Raw genomic sequence first — 22,649 nt, forward strand, 5'->3', positions numbered from 1 at the left:
GCTTGGAGCAGCTGGTAGCTCCCTGTTGGTGCCTGGTCCATGAAGCAGCAACCTCCAGGTCCCATCATGGTGCACTGCAGCCCTCAGGATTTCTCTCCCTGCAGCAAGAGCAGCTGGCCAGACTCATCCCTGGTGTGGTGTTTGGGCAGATTCCTGTTTCTGAGGAAAGAGCATGATGGTACAAGTCTCCTGACCATTGCTTTTATAAATGCCTACATTTCGCAATGAGTTCTGAATTATCTTCTAAAATTATACATGGCATCTCTCACCTGGCACTGGTGTCAGCATGGCACATGTTTACCACGGGAACCTCAAGAGCACTCTGAACTTCAGCAAGGGGAAAATCACCTCATTTCGCTGCTAATGTCAAACCTGCAGCAGTGTGGTTTCTGCAAGTGGCAGCCAGATGAAACAGCCGTCTCCCCGTCTCCTGCAAACTTGGATGCAGCTCTCCAAAATTCACCAGGACCTAATCACCTGGGGCAATCCCAGGAGGATCCAAATATCCCAAGGCTTTCTTTGCAGTCCAGCACTCAGCCCACCTACTGCCTGAAACTCCCTGGGGACAGAGGAGGCAAGTCCAGACCTTCCTGTGCTCCTTCCTCTTGTCACTCTTCCTGAACCTGCAGGAAAATAGTGTTTAAAAACTCAAATATGTTTCAATGCTGAGCTACAACAAAATTACCTCTGTTGTCACAAGCCTGGAGCAGGCTTCAAAGAGGACTTCAGTAGTCTCCACACAGAAATTACATCCTTTGACATAAAAACATAAAAAACACCTTAGGTAGTAATTTTGATATTTTCCAACCATTTCAGTCATCTGTTCTGCATTATTTTTTTATGTCAAGTACCTAGAAGTAGGTAGTCCTGACAGACCGTGATGGTTCTTGAGACAAACTGGTCCCTCGAGTATTTCATGCATTGGTCTGTGATTCTGTCTGACTTCTAGAACAATCAAAAGACTTAAATGAATGGGAGAAATGCTGTTTTGACATTTGCTTTTAACCTATTTCCTTGAAACAATAAATTTTTTTAAGGGTGGGGACACACCGCTTTGTTCTCTGTTTATGCAGCACCTGTTTCACATGAGGTGGCTCCACTTACTACTGGTCTCATTTACTATTTGAGTTTGTGTTTGATGACGATCTTTTAGTGCATTTAACATGCCTTGATATGGACTACACTGTTCTATTATCATTTACTACTCCACCCATGCGGTAATAGCATATCATCTCATCCAAATAGGACTTTCTCAACAAAAAGGTGCCAAAATTTTAATGCCGAAATAGGGGATTAACCACATGAGGGAGAAAACAAGGTGTAAAGCACCTAAAGATCATTATAGATAATTTTAGGACTGCCAGAACTGAAGAACTTATAATAATAGTAGGTAGAGACACTCACACTTTCATGTTGTGCTGTCACTCATGTAGAAACAAAGAATATGTAACTAAATATAGTAAATAAACCTTGAGTAGGTTCCCAGTCCTGAAAGCTGACAAACACCTCCAGCTCCTTACATAAGTTACATGATTTTGTTCTTCACCAGAACAGATGTGTTATGGTCAAAATTATGAACAAAAAGGAAGAAAATAAACAAAATTCTAAGTTTCATGCTCTGACAAATTTGTAAATTCTATTTTTTTAAGGACACAAGAGTCTATATGCAATCACATGAACAGACCCTTCTCTAGACAGACACACCACAGACCTACTCTAGACTAATTCTGCTCGATGTCCAGTTGTGGAAGTAGAGCTGTTCACAGATGTTTTAAATCTACCTTATCATTATTTGCAAATCACTTAAAAGTTCCCAGTATTCCTCTAAACAGAGGAAAATCAGAGCTACTGCTATATCAGTTTTTTTGGTAATGTTCTTGAAGCAGACCATTTACTTACAGCAGTCCTTCAAATACAGGAGGAAAAAATAATAAGCTGTGCCAAAGGGGGTTTACAAGAAGATGGAAGAGGGACTTATCACAAAGGTTTGCAGTGATAGGACAAGGGGCTCAAGCTGAAAAAGGGCAGGTTTAGATTAGATATCAAGAGGAAGTTCTTTACTATGAGGATGGTGAGGGACTGGAACAGGTTTCCCAGAGTGGTTGTGGACTCCCCACTACTGGAAGTGTTCAGGACCAGACTGCATGGGGCTCTGAACCACCTGTCTAGTGGCAGATTCCCTGCCCATGACAGTGGGGTTAGAACTAGATGATTTTTAAGGTTTCTTCCAACCCAAACCATTCAATGATTCTATATCACCTATTTTAATTAAAAGCTTCCTAATGATGGACTATCCACAACAGTCTTAGGTAGATTTTTCTGTTATTGAATTACCATCACTGTAAGAAATGTGTTATTTTCAGTTTTAAATTTGTCTAGCTTCATCATTCAGGCTTCAAATCCCATCAAACACTTGGATACTGGATTGAAAAGCCCTTTATTTTCAAGTAACTGCTCCCCACGTTCATCACCACCAGCATGTATGTGATCAATCCATAATGTAACCTTCCCTGTATAAACAGATGAAATGTGCAAAACATAAAATGTGCTCAATATCTACTGATCACCCATTGTTAAAAGGGATTTTGGAAAAAAAAAACGAACACAAATCCATCCATAACTTCAGAGACCCATGCCCCATTGCTTGGTAGCTTGCCAAGAATGTGTTAACATACCTGTTTCCATATGAGCAATAACTCCTGTGATGGGAGTGTTTGAAATGTCCTGACAGGAAAGCTTGAACTGCAGCCAAAGGAAGCTTTCACTTCCAAAAGGCTGGGATTTCTGAGCTCCTGTGGAGGATTTAGTTACACATGGTGAACTGTTCAGGCTTGTCACCCATCAGATAATGAAAGCAAATGAGGAGTCCAATCAGCACCGGGGCCAACCTCCAACATTTGGAAAAGTATCTAAATTCCCTCCAAATTTCTGATTTGGGGATTGGAGGCAGGAGGTAGGTCCACAGCAAGGGTGTCAATTGGAGGCCCATTTCTAAATTAGACTTTTTGAAGCTACCAGGAAATGCAAATAGGCACGAAGCAAAGGACGTGCTTCGTGTTACAGTCAACATTTGCATAACACAGTTACGCACATCTGTGTGTATGGGTGTATAGCAAGCACAGCTAATAGTCTGTAATTATGCCTTGGAAAATACACACTCCAAGGAATTTCCAAAGAGTCTGACCTGGCAGAAAATGCAGTCCCAGGAGATCTGTAGCAGTTTCCTGAGAAAATCCCAACATGCAGTGGAGCTGCATGGGTAAGAACTGGGTCACTCAGATAAATCTGATGGGACACTGCTTTTTCCCTCATTGAACCTGCGTGCAATAACCCCTTGGCACATGTACAAATTTTAAATTTGGGTACCTCAGATATGCCCATATGCAAAATTGACTTTCAAAAATGTCTCTGCCAGTAAAAATCAGCTGCTAAAATATTCCTGGAAAGTAAAGTGTTACAATCCTTAAAAAAATAAAATAATTAATTAAAAAAAACCCAAAAACCTGGACCTGGCAATGGCCACCTTTAAAAAATGCTGAGATACTCTCACAAAAAAAAAAAAAAAAAAAAAAAAAAAAAATCCAAATTTTATTTGTTCTCTAGAACTTTTCTTGGCTTTATAATGTATTAACAAAAGCTGATTCTCTGCTTTTATGTATCTACTTTTTACAAGGGTATGCGATGATAGACAAGGGGTAATGGTTTCAAAGTGAGAGGATTTAGATTAGATGTTACAAAGAAATTCTTTACCCAGAGATGTTGAGGCGCTGGAACAGGCTTCCCAGAGTAGCTGTGGATACCCCACCCCTGCAAGAGTTCAAGGCCACTTTGGATGGGATTTTCAACAATCTGGTCCAGTAGAAGTTGCTGCCTATGGCAGGGAAGTTGGAACTCAATCGTCTTTAAGATCCTTTCCAACACAAACCTATCTGTGGCTCTATACTATTTCTTAGAAGAAATGATAAAACCCATTTAATAAAGCTGTAGTAAAATATTCTGCCACTGATGTGGCTGCTCTGTAAAGGTCTGCCACTATTGGCTTCTATTTCACCTCTGTGCAAGTATTTGGATTATAAAAGAATTAAAAAATATACAGAATTTTTCACTGTCTGCTTATAGTGAACCACGTTCTTTATTAGAATAAGAAATATCATCACTCTTAAATCTGGAGGGTTTTTTTTATTTTTACTCCATTTTAGAGTTTTGATGTAAAATAATTCTCAGCCTCTTTCTGTGCCCTAAGTCACCCCAACACCAGTGTTTTTCTCTCATGCTTTCCAGACAGCTAAGTTTTAATTCCATCAGGATTTAGGACTTCTCAAGCCCTCTCCATTTTGACAGGATTTTGTTTAAATCTGTGGTCCTCTCCCTGGATATTTTATCCCAGATACAAATGAATTTGATGTAATGTAATAGACATTTTACAATTCTTCTATATGTGTGAATAAGTAGCTGTTATCTCCTTTTTCACCTTGGGAATTATAGATATTAAGATATCTATAAGGTAGGTAAACCCAGTAACCAGCAAACACGGAGCTTGGTTTACATTTGGATGTGTAGCAAGGTTGCAGCAAATGAGAGAGAAGACAGATACACACACAAACCACCCCACAGTCCGTGATGTGAGTGATGTGTCTGATGTAGGAGGGAGAGCTCAGCTCTCTGAAGGATGGAGTGTTAAGCAGGGGGCTGGAGACCAGGAATCTGATTCATGGATCAGAAGCAGTTTCTTCCTTATCTCCATGCTTCTGCTTTACTGCAAGTGGCTCCAAGGAAGTCACAACTTCTGTACGCCAAAATGCCAAATGAGAAAAGACCCCATCTCCCTCTCCCCCATAGAAATGGGTTGAAACAATTTGCAGTGTGACATCAGCTAATGAAGAGAGAAAACTTTCTTGAACCATTAAATGACAATATTATGGCAGACTTAATAAATCTGAGTTTTGAGGAGAAAAAAGCTGAATGTAATCATCATTGGTGCACCCACCCTTGTCTTGGAAATGTCACATTTTAGTGCAGTAATTGTCTCTCCGTTGGTTTTTTTTTTTCTTTTCCAAAACAGATAAAAAAATATTTTTCCAGTGCTTGAGATGTTACAGACAGATTTTTCCAGACTGTCCTCACAAGAACTACCAGGAATCCCTTCTTTTGCTGTTTAATTCTGTCATCTGTATCATTATTTTCTGCTTTTTGCTCTGCCCCAGATTTACAGTGTTGCCAGACTTGTGTATGTCTGTGAAATATTCCTGTCTGATGAAGACTGGGTTACTTACATTATTTTTATGTTAAAACTCATTCAGTTTTGCACAGAACAGTCACTGTGGAAATAAGCATCCTTTTGTTTAATGAGTCAGCATTAAGCCTTTATATATTTAGTTGCTCTGTGTTTGAAGATAATGAAAGTTATGTGTATCATGACAGATGATCTTGACTTCCTTAGGGATAGGGGGCTCTGAAAGATTAATTTGATACAGAGTACAATATTCATTACAGAATGAACTGCGCCTTTTTAGACTTTGGCTTGGCAAAGTTGGAGGAATTAATTTCTTTTTAACCCTTATTATCTGTCTCAGACAGCTAGCACTGAATGCCACTTCCTTCCCATGACAGTTGCATAAGAATAATTAAACATTCCAGAAAATACACAGAAATACATACACAAATTCACTGAAAAATAAATAAATAAATAAATGGAGTAACAGTTGTTTTTACTCTTAATATAGTCTCTTGCTTCATGATGTGGTAAAGTGACAAGATGCTTCCTCACTGTGTTTCTCTCTTTGTGGAGTTAATTGTTTTTAGTATGGATCTTGTGTATCAACAATACCTTTGGCTGATTATCCTGTAACACAATGGAATTTGTTGTTGTAGCAAAGCCTATCTTTTTCATATTAGACACCTTTTCTGCAATTCAGGCTAGCTGCAGCATGAGGAAGAGTTCCCAGAATGGAGTGCAGAGCACCAGATGAAAATACACAAGGAACTTTGGGCATCTCTGGTTCCCTGGACACATAGACAGAACTAGAAGCCATTTGCAAAGAAGGTAGTCCATTGCCTGGAAAGGTCTGTTAGCACATTTCAAATAGGCATGAAACTGTGATTCAGCTTCATTAGCTTGTGCCCAGAGGGGAACTCAGCCTGGCTGAACCACAGTGGTGTTATCCTTGTAGGGATATGTGTCTGCATTGCACAAAGGTGTGACTTGCTAGACTAGAAACCACAGGCTATGACAGGCCAAACTCTCAGGTTATATCTCATTCTAATCAAAAGTAAGTGCATGCAGACATACCCAACTGAGCTTTCAACACTTCCATTTGCCTTCAGAATAAGGTCCAGCCCAAATTCTGTGGGATTTGGATAGACCAAAGTCTCAAGAGCAAGATTTTTCCTGCAAAATTTACAGTGGGAGGTGCAATGCCTCTTTCCTGGAAAGTCTCCAGCCAAAATGTGCAGACTCTAAAGATCACAGATAGGCTCATGGATGCAAATATGAACCTCTCAAAAACATGATACTGCTCCTAAAAAGTTCAGACTCACCTCTAATTCAGATGAAAGCTTCACCTTAGGGTGTTTATCCAAATTACATTCCAGTGACAGTTATTCAGTGTCATAAGAGTTTTACATTCACTTTTTATATTAAAAAAAGGAGCAAATATCTCTTTTGCATATACTTTTATGTTAGAAAGAATCTTCAAGATAACACTGCTAACTATTGCACCAGTTCAAAGCCCAGCTGACAGCCTACATACAAACACAGAAAAGCTGTAGCCTTTTGAAAATAAATGGCAATATAAACAGACAAGGCAAATGCAGTCGTGGGAGGTAGAGCACAGCAAAGATGCGACCTGCAGGGCCATACTGGACAGGAACAGAAAGGGTGAGACTCTAGGAGCAAAGTCCATTGAGGTCAAAGTGTTTGAACACAGCATTCCATGACGTTAGGATTATAGCCCAGATGGATCTAGAAAAAATGGAGCATCCAATATTTACTCTGCTCTTTCAGAGCAAAGAAGCATAATGGCTTTAGAATTTATTTGTTCTTCATTTGTTCTGTTTAGGCAAACCAGAAGGTATGTCAGCAGGTGACAGTAGAACAGAAAGCAAGCCAGTTGATGTACACCAATGAGCGCAAGTCAATGTATTTCTGTGGATTTCTGCTTTGCTACCCAAAACCCAAGATTCTTTGTTACCCAAGATTCTCAGTCAGCAAGTCCATAACACCAGAAAATCAGGTGTTAAGAACTTTCAGACTTCACTATCACCAGCTGAAAATTATAACTCCTTCAACTCCAAGAGCCTTTAAGGGGCCTTTTACCTTGATATTTATATTTGAAGTTCTAGGATTGATTTGAACTATATTGTCAAGCTCTTTTCCATAGAAAACCCCAAACCAAAAATACCTGAACCGTATTTAGAAATGTGAGATTCTTACCTCCTGCAGAATTTCAGCATCCTGGCCTTGAAGAGAAAACTGAAATGTCACAAAGTGGACAAATGGCAGCTACCCTGGTGATGCAGAGGAGTACAGTAAAGCAGTGGGAGATTCTTCATTGAGTAGAAATAGAGCAGGAAGATCACAGGTTTGGTTTTGGCACCAGGAGCTGTTTAGGAGTTCTCTGATGTCCTAAGGCTGAATCAGCTGCCCATGTGAGTAACCAAGTCCTTATCCCAAACACCTTCCTTAATCCTCCTCTTTGCTGAAACATTTTATTTGGTGCAAGTTTTTCAAGAAAACTGGAGAAAACTTTACATACAATTTAGATATTTTTGTTTTTCCTGATTTTTGCTAGGAAACAAGGTTTATGCTAACTTTTTAAATGCATTTTGAAGACAATTCTATGATTCTATGATTTTGTCCAGTTTCACCCAAATCTGATAGCAGGGTAGAGTTTTTAATGGAAATTACTTTTAACAAGAGGCCTATACAAGACATATATTGAGGTTGCATGTAGCCTGGAAAGCCACTTTTTCAGTCCGCCACCTTCAGAGGAACATGGCATTTATTTCAGCTTGTTTTTTAAAGCTTTGGGTGCTCAGTCACCCATGCAGATCTTGATGATTTGTAATATCTGTTGTCTTTTCCAGAAAAAAAAAAAAAAAAAAAAAAGGAAAAAAAGGTAAAAAGGTATCATGGCTCAACCAAAGGCCATTTCATTGGTCTGCTACTTGTGGAATTTTGAAGTACCATATTCCACATGTTACAATCAACAGAATGCTAAAATATCCAACTATGAAACACATGACTTTTCTCCTAACTGCTTGAGTTCACTTGCAGAATGAAAGGCAAAAATTAGCATCTTCATGAGCCTTCTGAGACCTAAGATACGAAGACAATAAAAAAAAAATCATTGCATGGTAGCAGAAATGAAGCATTTGTCTACTCAGAGATCACTGTATTCTACAGTGCAGCAATTTCACTTGGGATCAGGTGCCCCAGGCTATGTGGTTGCTGTGTAAAAAGCAACTCCACACCTTATGAAAGCATGTAACCTTATATGACAAATGGGAAATTGTTACACAATAATTATATGTTCTTGCACGACCTGATTGCTGGTACCTATCATCCCAAAGTATATCTTCTAAGATTGCTGTCAGGTGGCTCACACTTCAACAGTCTTTCCAATAGTGCCCTCCCTTTAAAACCTGCACTGTGAGGATTTTCACTGGCCTTCCTCCATAGACTCTCTTTGAAGGATCTCAAAGCACCTGCAGAGGACCCTAATGCCAGCAAGCTGACTATGAACTGAGTGCAAAGGACACAACTGAGGTTTCAAAGATCTATCTCCATATCTTTCCTCTCCAATATTGAAAAAAAACACACTTCTGTTTGAGCTTTCTCAGCTAGGTCTGTCCTCCAGGACAGAGAATTATCTTTTATTACATGACATTTCTAGCACCTAGAACAACACTGTCCTAAACTCAATTATACACACCATTCTGACTATGCTATGGAAGAGGACTAGTAACAGACTCACTGCTATTTGGAGCTGCACCTCTTTATGTCAGAGGGGCTCATCATCACTATCCGATTAAAGTGGGATGCTGCTAATCAGAGGCAGTGAAGTTGTTGAGGGAGTAGTGCTGACACAGGGAAAGAAAGTGATTAAATATCATTAGCCATTCATTATGATATCAGAACAGGTTCTCTACCTAAGCCAGGTTAACTCCCACTGATGCACTGGAGGATATTTTCTGAAGGATTCAGTCATATGGCTTTCATTCACTACAACTCTTCCTCCTTGTGTGAGCACTTTTCTTACCAGTGTGATAGATCTAGTCAAGACATGCAGAAGCAACTGGCACATTTTTCACATGCACAGTCTATTTCAAAATACTTCAAAGTATTTTGAGTTCTTATTAATTTCATGAGGGGGTTTTGATGATTAATATTTTTTTCATTTGATGAGCTGGGCTTAGTCTGATCTTCCAAAGGTCAAGGAAGGAGTGACATTTGGGGCATTTGCCCTTATTACATCCTAGCATTTTATTAGAGAGATCCTCTAAGAAACAAGGACTTCACTGCAAAGGATCCAGCGAGGATCAGGGTCCCATTGTGCTACACACCATATGCACAAAGTAATTACTGTTATCATCCTTCAGAAACTGCAGCAGAGTACCAAAAAGAAGGTCACGTAAGGGAGAGGTTCAACACAGTAAAGAGCATCAGAGTATTTTGTAGTTATATAGCACCTCAGAGGCCTAATCCAAACCAATTCAATGTTTTGAATGAAGGAGAGCTCACCCAGTTTTCCCCACATGCCACAATGGGGTGGTTTTTCTCAAACCTAAACCAATTCTGTGCCACTTGTCAGTGGCAGAGCAGGGAACAGCTGGGTGCCACTGATGGTACTGTGTGTGCAGGAGAGCTCGAGGGCAAACCACTGTCTTCTTAGATTGCTGCTTTGATAAAGAACATCACTTACCCATTACATCTGTGCTTCTTGTTCTTGGCAGTTAAAAACACATAATGCAATTATTATATACATAAGCGACAGAGTATGTACATATACTATGTATTTAATGGAGTAGGTATTACAGTTGATAGAATCGCATGTGATCTTTAAGTTCCTATTTGCTCAGTTCTCACATTATTCCTTTCTTTGCAATCTGTATTGGATCTTATGTGAAAAGAGCATGATGGTTGTGAGCAATAAAATTCACCAAGGAGATCAAGCTGGCAATAAATAAGAAGCCATGACTGGAGCTGAAGACAGTGATTAATTCTGGCAATGAAATGAAATGGCATTGAGTTGAAGGAGCCTGTGAACACATTCTGAGAGTTTTCCAGCCTCCATATTTTGTGATTTCTTTGCTAATTTTTCAGAATACTTTCTACATGCTGAGGTGCATCCTACCAGTGTTTGTGTCCTCAAGTCTTTCGTTGCCTGAGGTCCAGCAGGGGTTTTTTACTGCTATTCAACAGATATTGGCATCTAATGAATACCATGAACACAAATGGACAAATCTTCACTGAAATCAGTAAAGTTAGTTTACTTTACTTCACTTAAATAGTAAAGTTAACTTTACTATAAAGTCAGAGAAGTTCTGCTGATTTACATCAGCTGATGATCAGAGACTTTGAGTTCCCATGTATTTCCTGTCATCAAGCTGGGGCAGCCCTTTCTGGATGCGTGCCTGCTCTAGATACCTTCATGTCACAATGTGGTGCAGTGCTGTTTTCCTCACACACAGCAAGTGGCTATACAGAAAACAAATTTTCTCTATTCGCCCTTGAAGAACTGGATTGCATGAGAGATCCAAACATATTAAGCTTTAAAACCCCTCGACATTCCTCATTTGTAGGTTAAGAGTCCACTCTTACATAAGAATGCAGTGTGTAAGGATACCAAAATTAAATCCAGAGCAGCATAATTAATCTTTCACTGCACCCCATTCTGTACCAGGCAGCACCATTTTATTTTTAACATTTTTAGGCAAAAAAGAAATCTAATAATAGATTCTACAAGAAGTGCTGGAATGTGGACTCCCTGTACAATCTCCACCTTTGTACTCTGTCTCAGCCAAGATGCCTTTAAAACCCTCTGTCCCACTAGGCAGAGATTGACTTATCACTCCTTATTACAAATTGTACACATACGTTAGCATATGTGAAAACATGCCCTTGCCACTATTAATTCACCTGCCCTCCACGTTCCACTCCTGTGTCACCCACTCACTTTTCAGATTAAAAGTGCTTTGGGGGAAGGGAAAATATTATCTCTCAGGGGCAGATTGATGGGGGAAGGAGCCAAAGGATGCTGCAGCCTCACCCCAGACTGCCTGGGGGAAGGACCATGTCTGTTCTAGCCTTGTGGCTGAAAACGACTCCCACCTTCCCTATCTAACCCTTCTGTTCTATATGTCTGTATGGCCTGTTCTAATGATGGAGATCTGGCATCAGAATGTTAACACTTATAATTACTCCTTTTTTAAAAACATTTTCCCTTTCTTTGGGGGGAAGAGTATTTAGTAGCCAGAAATAATTACAGCGCTGGTTCTGAAAATATTTATAGTTCTAGCTATGGCCTGTGCTGTCACAGTGGGTTTTTTATGGCACTTCCTTGGCTAAGACAAAGGCTGTGAGGCAATTAGGGCTCTTGACCAAGCAGATAACAACCTGGATTTGTGTTTTTGTTTGTTCCATATTGTTGAGAGTCATCACTTACAATAGTAAAGAGATACAAAGGTTAGAGCAGTGATGATGATATTTTTAGGTAAAACAGTCATTTCAAAGGTGTCACTGTTGGAAGAAAAACACATAATCTCTGAAAAATATTTCATATATTTTCAGTAGCTGGAATTCCTTAAAAGGTAGCATGGGCATTTGGGTCTGTATCTTTCATCAGTGATGCTGTGCCATCGGACACGGGACCCTCCTCACAAGGTTTGGGAGGATCATAACCTGCCAACCAGCCAGGGAAAATGCTCATGGAGAGTATTAAAACAGACTGACCAGAGACATTCAGAGCAATGACCAGCACCAACGATGCTTTAGAAATTCTTTCACGCCCTGGTCCTCCCACAGGCATTTTGGTACACCAAGAAAACAATTGAAACTGTCTCTGGTAGACAGAGCCAGGATAGTACAAAACTGCTGTAAAATATATTCCACATAACATAAAATTCCAATAAAATTTTTTATCTCCTAATTCTATATAGGCTTGACATTCAGACATTGTTTCCCAACAGTTACACTAAAACCTTCTCAGCTTTTAAAAACATTCTGACCTACTGCCTAGCACTATCAATTTGTGCTGGAATTTCCACAGATTTGGATTTTTTCTTCTCAAGTGAAATCTGGAGCTTTTGATTTAGTTTGGCACCACAAAAAATGAGTATTTGAGTTAAATAAACCCCCCCAATAAGCAAATTCAGGATCAAGTCAACACATCATAATAAGTTCCCAAATGTCAGTTGAACTACAGTGACTGCCCACATATTCAATCACAGCCTTGGGCAAAGGTGCAGCAACTTGTTAAAACAGAAGTTTAACTGCATAATCTGAGCCCACAGAAAACCTTCAGAAGAAAATAACCATGTGAGGCAAGAGTACCAATGCAAACCTCTGAGTGATTAGTCAGTGGAGGCAACATGATTTTAACAGAGAAATCACATCCCCTCTAGACTTTTTCATTATTTTTTTCCCAGAAGGGGGTTATTTTAGGGTGGATTGAAAAATGGGACATAGAACCATAAATATGTTATTTTTACATCAATTTTATTATTACTTTAGAGGTGTCTACACCTATAGATACTGCTGTGTGTGCCGTACATAAACAACCAAAAATAAAAAGGCACAGTCCTTCCTCTGAACCACACACAGCTTAATGTGAAGAACAGCAACCAACCCCAAAATTCATCTTTTCTGGAAAACAGTGGAGAAATATGTTACAGAAAAAAGGAAGAGGAAAACAGAATTCATGAACAGAGCTGCTGACACTGGAGGATATTGTGTCCTGTGGGATGCAGAACAGAAAGATGAAGGGGTGCCTGGGACTGCTACCATCGGAGTTTGGAAAGTAATTTAGAAATAAAGGTGTTGGAGTCCCATCTGTGCTGACAGGCTCAGATACTCAAGAGAGCATTGGCTTTAACTTAAGACCATGGAGAAGGCTTCTCAAACTGAGTGGAGAAGCTAGGAATGTGAATGTGTGAATTACAATTATGTTAAGTCTCTGTGTGAAAAATTTAGAGTTTGGGATACAGTAGTGAAAGAGGGACAAAAGTGAGGTTCTAGGGTGCTGGCTTGTCTTTGCCTTTCTTCCTTCTTCTTCATGGTTTTGGGTGGTATTGGGTGATTGGACAGAAAAGTACACAGTGCAGAACACGGGTGTTTGGTTATTGGGTTAAAAGTAAAAATAAATTTGTTGGCATTTGATAATTGGATAGCTTATGCTTAAAAGGCCTTGTGGACAGAGCCCTGTATTGCCATTTGTAGCCTGTTAGGTTAGTGTGAAGAAGTGCTTACTGTCTGTAAAGATGCAATACAGATAAGGTAAAATAAACATCCTAAGTCCGAATGTGAAAACCGTCTCTCTGCTCATCAATCCAATCCTGGGGAAAAGAACTGTGAACACTTTCACATAAAGGGTTTTACTTTATCATGCCTACTTTATCAATTTTTATCATGCTTCCTCTCCTCCTCTGACTTTTGATGAATTAAAGTGACAACTCAGAGCAACTCCTGGGCATCACAGCTGGAAGCACAGAGAAAATGAAGCATCTTCAAATAGAATTTGTGACCAAAAGTGAGGTTTTACTGATGTTCATGTTGAAAGAGAATAATTGGCCTGCCTTCAATGACTTGTCTGATAGAAATTGAGGACCAGGACCAATTCAGATCCAGACTCAGTCTCACAAGAGTCTTCCTCAGTGCTGTTCTCCATAGACAGTGTGTAGTGTTCAAGGCAGTTCAGTATCCACATGCTCTCTTACCTCAACAGTTCCTCGGTTACACATATCTAATTTTTCCTACTGTTTGAAATAGATGGATAAATCCATCTAAGATACCTGTTGTATTTGTAATGCACCCATTGCTGGAGGATTTATTCCAGATGATAAGGCTTGTCTGCCTATAATAATCTGATCTGACATCCAGAGGCAAAAGTTTCATCAGTCTTAATATAGCCAATATATTCATATATGAACATGGTTTGGTTTCACTCAATTCACTCTTTTTTTCTGGAATGTATTCATGATGACATTTCCCTTCTGATTTCCATCTTCAAGGAAAGCCCTATTGTTTAAACAACAGCAGTAAAAAAAATTAGAGTATAATAATTGAATGTCATCCCAGGACTACATGCACATGGAAAAAATGTTGTGGCCTTTGTGAATCAAACTTCCAATACTAACCATCAGCCCCTGCATCCATGGACACAGAGAAAGACAACTTGCTTCAATTTGATTTCTGATTTTGACTGCTGATTTGTGCAAGCTGATGAGACTTCAGAGGGATCTAGATGTCACTCCACCCCTAGTAAAACAAGTCTTTTTCTGGCTCTCTTGTAGGCTCCCTTTAGGTACTTCAAAGTGCTAGAAGGTCTCCTCAGAACTTCTCTTCTCCAGGCTGAACAGCCCCAACTGTTTCAGTCTGTCTCCATAGGAGAGATGTTTCAGCTCCCTGATCATCTTTGTGACCCTTTCTCATCAACCAACACTCTAAAGTCCTTCTCCTCAGGGCTGCTCTCAGCCCATACTCCACCCAGCCTTGTGCTTGAGATTGCCCTGAGCAAGGGACGAAACCTTTCACTTGTCCTTACTGAACTTCATGAGTTTCACAGGTTCCACCTCCCAGGCCTGTCCAGGTTCCTCTGGATGGCATCCCTTTCATCCAGTGAATCCAGTGCCTCACACAGCTTGGTGTCATCAGAAAACTTGCTGAGGGTACACTTGATTCCACTGTCCCTGTCACCAACAGATGTCAAACAGCACCAGTCCCAGTACTGACCCCAGAAGAACACTACTCATCACTGGTCTCCATTTGGCCATCGAGCCATTGACCAGAACACTCTGACTGCAACCATCCATGCCATTCCTTATCCACCAAGTGGTCTGTCTGTCAAATCCATCTCTCTCCAGTTTACTGCCAAATGCTACGCACAAGTCCAAGCAGATGATGTCTTCTCCTTCACCTACCACTGCTGTAAACCTGTGATAGAAGGCCACCAAATTTGTGAGGCACAATTTGGCTGTCACCAATCTCCTCCTTATTTCCCATGTGTTTTACCATAGTTTCCAGAAGGATCTGCACCATGATCTTTTAGAAGCATTTAGGTGAGACTGGCCTGTAATTCCCTGGGTCTTACTTACTTTCTTTTCTAAAATGGGATTATATACCTATATAACTTCCATAGCTACAAGCAGTCATTGATAAAACTTTCCAGTGTTGGCCTTCTACCCATGCAGGTTGTGAGACTTCATTGTTCTGAAATCTAGGTTGCCTTCTCCTTATCAAACACATAAGGCATTTCCACTCCCTGCTTTTGAGACCTGCAGAAAAAAACAAAATAATTCATCTAGAGAGAGCAGATGGGATGGTATATGAAGTGTTCACCAAAGAGGGTTAAGGTGTGAAAACAGAGGCTGAAGTTAGCATTATTTACACAAATGATTCTGTCAGGATGTCCAGTAGATTGCTACAGAAGAACAGCTGTGTTCAGCTCTTTAATGTCTAAGTGACAACTGGGACATGTTTGCACAAAATTGCAGTATTAACCAAATAAACTGTCTGTGTCCTCTTCTTACTACTTCTGTGAGAAGACAAGCCTAAGATGGTGCTCCTCCTAGAATTCACAATGAAAACAAAGCAGTTCTAAGGCTGAAATTTCTAGTATTTGTGTGATTCTTTTATTGGAAAATCGTTAGGAAAATCATGACAGGACATCAGGGATCACGCTTAGCTTAGCAGGGATTTCTTCTTACATATTCAGTTCCTTTTTCAGGATTTGAAATATTTCCATCAATCTAACCATGATATTGAAACAGTCTTAAAACTTATTACACACCAATCTTAGATTTTGTTTTGAGTAGGAGTCAGTTTATCCAAGAGGGAGATGCAAGGCACTTCTGTCTTAAACCACTTATCATGGTATCCAACAAAACCAAAGTATATTATGGTATCCTGCAAAACCAAGGTGTTCTCATCCCCAGATTCTGAGAACCTCTTGTTTAGTCTTTTAACACTGAATCTAAGCTTCTGCTTTTTTGTTCAATTCAAAATCATGGGAGGGAGGTTTCAATGTGATTGTTTCCCATGGACCTCAAAAATTTTGCAGTATTTTGTTCACATCAAAGTCTTTGGCAAAGAGCAGATTGCACAATCAGATTCAATGTTATAAAGGTCCCTTCTGGCTTTAAAACCTGCAATTGCCAAAAATTGTCAACTGTAAGTTAAATATGACAGAACTGTTCAGGTAAAGGCTGAAAGGGAGCTTCTAGGTCATCAAGATAGACAAGTCAGGGGGTTATAGAAATTGCCACCAAAAGGTGACCAACTGCATGACCTATGGGACAACACCTCAGGTCATGGGCTGGCCCATTGCTCTTTCTGTCTAAGAGGGAATTTTACTCAGAAACTAGGTGTCCACTGTGAATATTGTGTAAAATAAGATAGTAGTAGAGTGGTGTTTATGGTTAACAGAAATATACAAATACACAGAGCAGTTTTAGGCTAAAGAATGAAAGGAAACATTAAAATTTCTGCCCTGTTAATTTGAATTAACTAAATTTAAAACAACTGGTGACACCATCCACCACCAGGAAGAATCAGTAGATGAGCTAACAGAGGAAATTAATGTCCATCAGGCAAAGGCCAGTGATTTCCTTTTGCTTAAGCACAGCTGAGAAAATATCATGATAATGTTATCTTTCATACAAGCAAACATCTCCAGAAGTGGCCAATTCTTTCTTCAGAAACCAGCTGCCCATAGAAGCTATCTGTCTGTCTGCACATTTTCTATGCATGCTTTCACCACAGCACTTCAGCACTTCCCAGGGCAAATTAAGGGTGCTTGAATCAATAGTAATACTGATATTATCACAAACAGTGACAAAACTGTGTTTTCCAACTAAATAAATTAAACCTGAATTGAAACAGCTATGCTATTTAATTTGTAGGAATTAGAACAAACCACAGCTCTGTGTTGTGCTTTTGCAAAGTCTTATGAGAGGTATGTTTACCCAACTGAGAAAAAGGCAGGTTTCCTTGAATTAGTCTCACACTCAGAGGATAAAGATGCCAAAATAAGCCCTGCCAGAAGCAGCTACAACTGTCACAGGAGTAAAGAAGACATACAACAGTTGCTACAAAGGCTCTGTTTTGCCTAAAGATTTTAGGCACAGGAGGATAATCTTGGAAGAAAATATCCCTCTTGGAAATAAACAGTCAAAACAAAGATAGCCATGAGAATAAAAATGCCTTTGCTGGGATAATTTGCAAATGCTGGTAAAACAAATCTATTTTCAGGAAAGGGAGGTGACAAAAGAAAGGCATGGAAAACCTTTCATGTGAAAAGAGATTGAAATGAGCGCGTGGATGAGAAAGGAAAAGAACAAAGGGCACTCAACTAAATTAAAAGGTAGGGTATTCAAAGCCACCCCAGGAACTACCTCTTTTTATACCATGGGCACTCAAATCATGGGATCCAAGTCTGCAGGTCTGCCTTGAGACTTAAAATGCAAAAGCCTCACTTGCTTGGGCATTTATATGACTAACAATAATAATAACCGGAATTTCATAGGACTGAGGAGTAGCAAATTTTGGAAAGATTATTGAATGGCCTGGTTTTAGGATGAAGTTAATCTCTTCTTTAAGAGCAGAGATGTTCTTTGTGTCTTCATTTTTGTGGCACGGGGCTAAGAGTGCAGATTATTTCACATCAGCCTATTGCAAGGGTTTTCCACAGCTTCCTTGAGAATAAATCATCTTGTTCTGTGCATATACCACAATATTTTTAGTTCACTAGCACTTCTGAAGCCATCACAGAAGTAATTTCTTTTCCCAGCCATTTTCCCACCTAAATTCATTCTGGTAGCAAAAACTTTTCTAATAAAATTTAAGAACATTTCTTAATAAGAAATCATTGCTATTCAAGAGAAATAAGAACATTTTGAAAATGTCACCCAAATATGTTATTAAAAAAATCCTGTTTTCTTAGTTTGTTGTTTTCTGCAAGTCAGAAAAGTTGAAGGAAGTTTGGGAACAGTTTAGCACTTCCTAAATCACGTTTTTTTTCCCCAACTTCTTGATAGCTGGTGGAAAAGAAAATCTTGCATGTGATCCCGGATGTGAACAACTACATCTCAGTCCATGTATACAGAACCTTTAAAGAGCCACATGAACTCAAAAATATGGAATAAATTCACAAATGAGGAACAACACAGAGCTCTGTCCTATGCCTATATCTGGAGAAAATATAAAAATAAAAAATGGCTAATTCATCATCAACTCTCCTACCCACACTTATCTACTGAAGAACTTTCCTGTGCCACACACAGCCTTTCCAGACTGCCTTGGAGATGACATCTTGATGTGGTGGTCACTTGGATGTCAAAGTTTAGTTTATTGGGACCCTGTAATGTCACAGGGAGTCACTGGTTGGTTGGTTGGTTGGTTGTTTTTTTTAGCTGAGATCATTGCATGGTTCTGGGAAAAGCAGTCCATAAAGCAAGGATTTGGACTGTACAAAATTAGGGCACATCTTTAGAACTGCCCAATGATATTTGTCATGCATTGTTAAGTCCATTAAACTGTAAGGAAGCAAATAGATAAGTATATCTACAAATATAGCATGGTGTCCTACAACCTTCTCTCTCACTGTTTGAATTTTCTTAGTGCAGAAGACAGAGTAGTCTCTCCATGACTAAAATGTTAAGCAGAACCCAAAATCCTTGAGCCTATGCATCAAAACTCTCTGCACAATTCTTCATTTCCTTTAAGGTCCAGTGACCATTTGCAAGAACATTTTTAACCTGTTTGTTTCATATCAGACATACAACAAAATTAACAGGCCTGTTAGTGCTGCTTGATTTAATCAACTTTTTTTTAATTTTTATTGCCTAAACTGAATATATGTGAGTAGAATTCTACTGTAGATTTTTCTGCTTCATTTTTCACCCTGATTTGGTATTGAGTTTTGGCATCCAGTAAAATACCATCTAACAATATCCACAAAATAATGTCTATGAATCTCACTATTCAAAATAAACAAGAAGTTATTATTCTCTTTAATGAGATGTTATATATATGAATTTGTACATCTGTACAAACACAGGCTTACACACAGATTTGTATAACACTATTCCCTCCCAAAAAATTAACCATTTACTTTTAGGTGATAAACAAAAATTGGGTCAAACCTTGCACATTATCAGTTCTCAGGTGATAAACGTGGGTTTGCTTTTCCAGCTCACTTTGCTACCCAAACAGAGTGTATGCAGCAGCTGATTATACCACCACCAACGGTGAAAAGGACTTTATTTGATCTGTCTTACTTAGCCAGAAACTCTGTGACTCCTTCCTAGTGCAGCTGAGCCCATCCCTGACCCTGCTGAGGCTGCTGGAAATGCTGCAGTGCCAAGAGGGGAGCCAAGGCCTGAGCAGAAGGGAATGGAACAGACACGTGATGAGCTGCGTTGGCACAGACTGATGCCTATAGGACCCTGCCCTGACTTTTAGCTGCCCATTTTGGTCATGTGTCCTTTGAGGTAGGCAGGAATGATTTTGCATGAGATCAGGGAATGTTTGAGAGACCTGATGAATAATAATAGCAACAGAGTAATTTTGGAAAACTTGCAAATTCAGAACTTTTTTCCCCCAGATTTTCTTTCTTTCTTAAAAACAGATTTATAAGACTAGTTCTTGGTTTAGTCTCTTTATATTATTCAAGAAAACATACCTCTGGTGATTGCTTCTAGGTAATCCTTATAATTCTCTGAACATTAAATGCCTTGATTCTATCCAGTAATAAAATTCAATTTGGCATGTGTCACCAAAATATACCTTTGAAAATAAACAACAGGGTTGAAGATTTAATGTACTTTTAACAGCAGTGAATACTAGTGCTTTAGAGATTTAACTATTAGTTTGGACAACTTAAAAACAGAAGTGAGTGAGAAGGGAAAAAACAGCTATTATCTTTTTGGAATCACACCTGAAGATCTATGAAGTTTTTGCTTTCAAGAGTCAAAGATGTTTTGGGAAGTGGCTGATCTCATGGCAGAAATCTCAGCTTCAGAAAAGGCTGGAGCTCTTCAAGGTGTGCAAGTCCCATCTGCTCATGACCCCATGTAGAGAGAGCTGTTACCCCACAGCAGAGCCAGCAGAGGCTGTGGGGTGAATGTCACCCTCAGCCAGCAGATTCCCTGAATCCCCTGGCAGCAGCTCCCACTGAAACAACCAAGCACTCATCAGAGCAAGGAGTGTTTGTGAATAGGGCATGGATGCAGAAAGCTGCAGTCTTCTCCAACCACATCAAATCAGGGCTGGATGTTTTACTGTGCCCCACATCAGTCACCTGATTCTGAAAAGGATGTCCTAATGGGTCCTAGAAAATGGATTAAGGTGCTTCTTGATAGCATCACTTCCCCCATTTCAGCTCTGGCCTGGAGGCATGAGTTACAGTTAATTATGTGTGTGATGTTTTTGCTCTATTAGAAAAAGCAGTTGTGCAATCAAACTTCTGCTTTGCTTCTTCTGTTTGGAAGAAGCATTTGGCATCTTCCAAAGTGTCACTAGGTTACAGCCAGGTTGTGCATGGTGAGAGCAGTAAAAGTGTGATATTAATGTGGTGGAAAGGCATGATGCACAAAGGAATCTATTTCTCTTGCAGTCTTCTACAGGGGCTAACATCATCTGATTTTAAATAGGGCACTCATGCTTTATCCTCTTCTACTTGTGTATTTGCATTAGTTTATATACATGTCATTAAGGCCACAATTGTGCTTGGTGGTGTCAGTTAAACCATCGATGTATCATTGGTTCTAAATCCATCTGTCTTTTATCAATTAGGTATCAGATGTACTGGGCCAATTTAAGGCCAGTTCCTAGAGCCCTGCCTATCCTGCTCACAGATCAGGAGGTGGGTATGTAATGCCAGATAGACCCAATATCACACTCAGTACCAAAATCAAATGTAGTTTTAAGAACAATGCAGAAAAGCAGGTGCTTTATCAGGAGATGTGCACATCATGATTCCCAGATAACACTCTTATTGGCAGCTATTTCTGCAAGGTTTAAGCTGAAAGACAGCAGAGCAAGTTTTGTAGGTACAAGAGAGGAAGAGAAAAAAATCAAACTAAACCAATATTAAAGATGGTGTTTGCCAGACCTGTGAATATTCTTTGGGAAGTCTGGATGCCTCAAACCAAACTGTGTCTGCCTCAAAGCACTCGAAGCCCTGTTTATCCTCAGGTGCAAGCTGACCTGGAGTTACCTCTGGTGGCAGCTAAAAAGTAAAACAACCCATCTTGGGTAGCTGGTGGATGGTCACACTCCCTTCCCACGGATCAGGCACATGGGCTGGGAAGGGCTGTGAAGAGCAGCTGGATGGCTGCTCTACTCTCATCAGGAACAGCCATTTTTCCAGGGGACATCTGATGATGATGTTTGCTCATATCTCTGTACCTCAACACCTCTGTGATAAGTGTCAGGCACAGCAGTCATCAATGGTCATTCCTTACCCATCATGCATATTATTGATGCATGTTTTTCTTTAAAATCTGATTTAAGCTATTTAGGAAGCACTCTGGCATATTTATTTTATATAGCTTCTTTGGGGATAGGTTTAAGTCATATGCTAATTTGAATTCATTTTCTGTAAGAATGTTATATTTTTACTTGTTTTCTTCATCAATTAGACCTGAGGTGAGGAAAAAGTACAGACTTACTAAATTCCTCGATATTCAACTGAGCTATGTCTGAACTGCATGATCAACAAAGGCAGCATTCAGGTCCTCTGGTATTTAAAGGGTATTTTAACTGTCAGTGAAGGAAGAAAGGGAAAAAGAAATAGTATCTTAATTTTTAAAAAGCTGTCTTTTCTAGCTCCACATGATTCATCATCTAGGTATATTGTACTTAATAATGAGACTATTTTCTTTAGAAAGCAGAAGAAGCATTGCTATATTTTCATCAAAACACAATGACTTTTATTAGTATTTCATAGGCTTCAGCTGCCCATTTGAAACATCACTGCAGAGAACAGATATCTGGTATAATTCATCATAACACCAGGTAATTCTTATTCAGAATATGTGATTTAGGCCTGACAGCCTGTTAGCCTAGGAAGAAGCCAAACTAAACTCAGCAGATTTTGTGCAAATTGTTAACTTATGGGACTGTATGAATCCCAGGGATCATTTTCTCCTCTACTTTGCCCTTTTTAATTCTTTTTTCATTGTTGTTGTTATTGTTGTGACTTTCCCTCTTGTTTATTGTAAGCTCCTTAAATCTAGGATCAGGATTTCCTAACAGTTAACCCAGCGCCTGACCCATCAATGCCCAGGCTCCCCATGAGTCTACTCAGCGCTACCAAAACCATGGAGCTGTAACATTGCCCTCTGCCATGCCAGAAATGTTATTAAGAGCTTTCAAAATGCTTTAAAAAGGAACAAACGACATTACAGAGGTGGGGAATGGGCCACAGAAA

General features: G+C 39.5%; 1 long non-coding RNA gene across 1 annotated transcript in view; it reads right to left on the bottom strand.

Annotated features, from left to right (window-relative positions):
* LOC131576341 (uncharacterized) overlaps window positions 1–22,649 on the bottom strand; it is a 155,614-nt gene that overhangs the window by 82,684 nt on the left and 50,281 nt on the right. Inside the window, exon 3 of the long non-coding RNA XR_009276959.1 lies at window positions 270–623. This is a non-coding gene — a long non-coding RNA (uncharacterized LOC131576341). The remainder of the gene's footprint in view (window positions 1–269; window positions 624–22,649) is intronic.

The sequence above is a fragment of the Poecile atricapillus genome, chromosome 2 (assembly GCF_030490865.1).
Source record: "Poecile atricapillus isolate bPoeAtr1 chromosome 2, bPoeAtr1.hap1, whole genome shotgun sequence".
Classification (NCBI taxonomy): Eukaryota; Metazoa; Chordata; class Aves; order Passeriformes; family Paridae; genus Poecile; species Poecile atricapillus.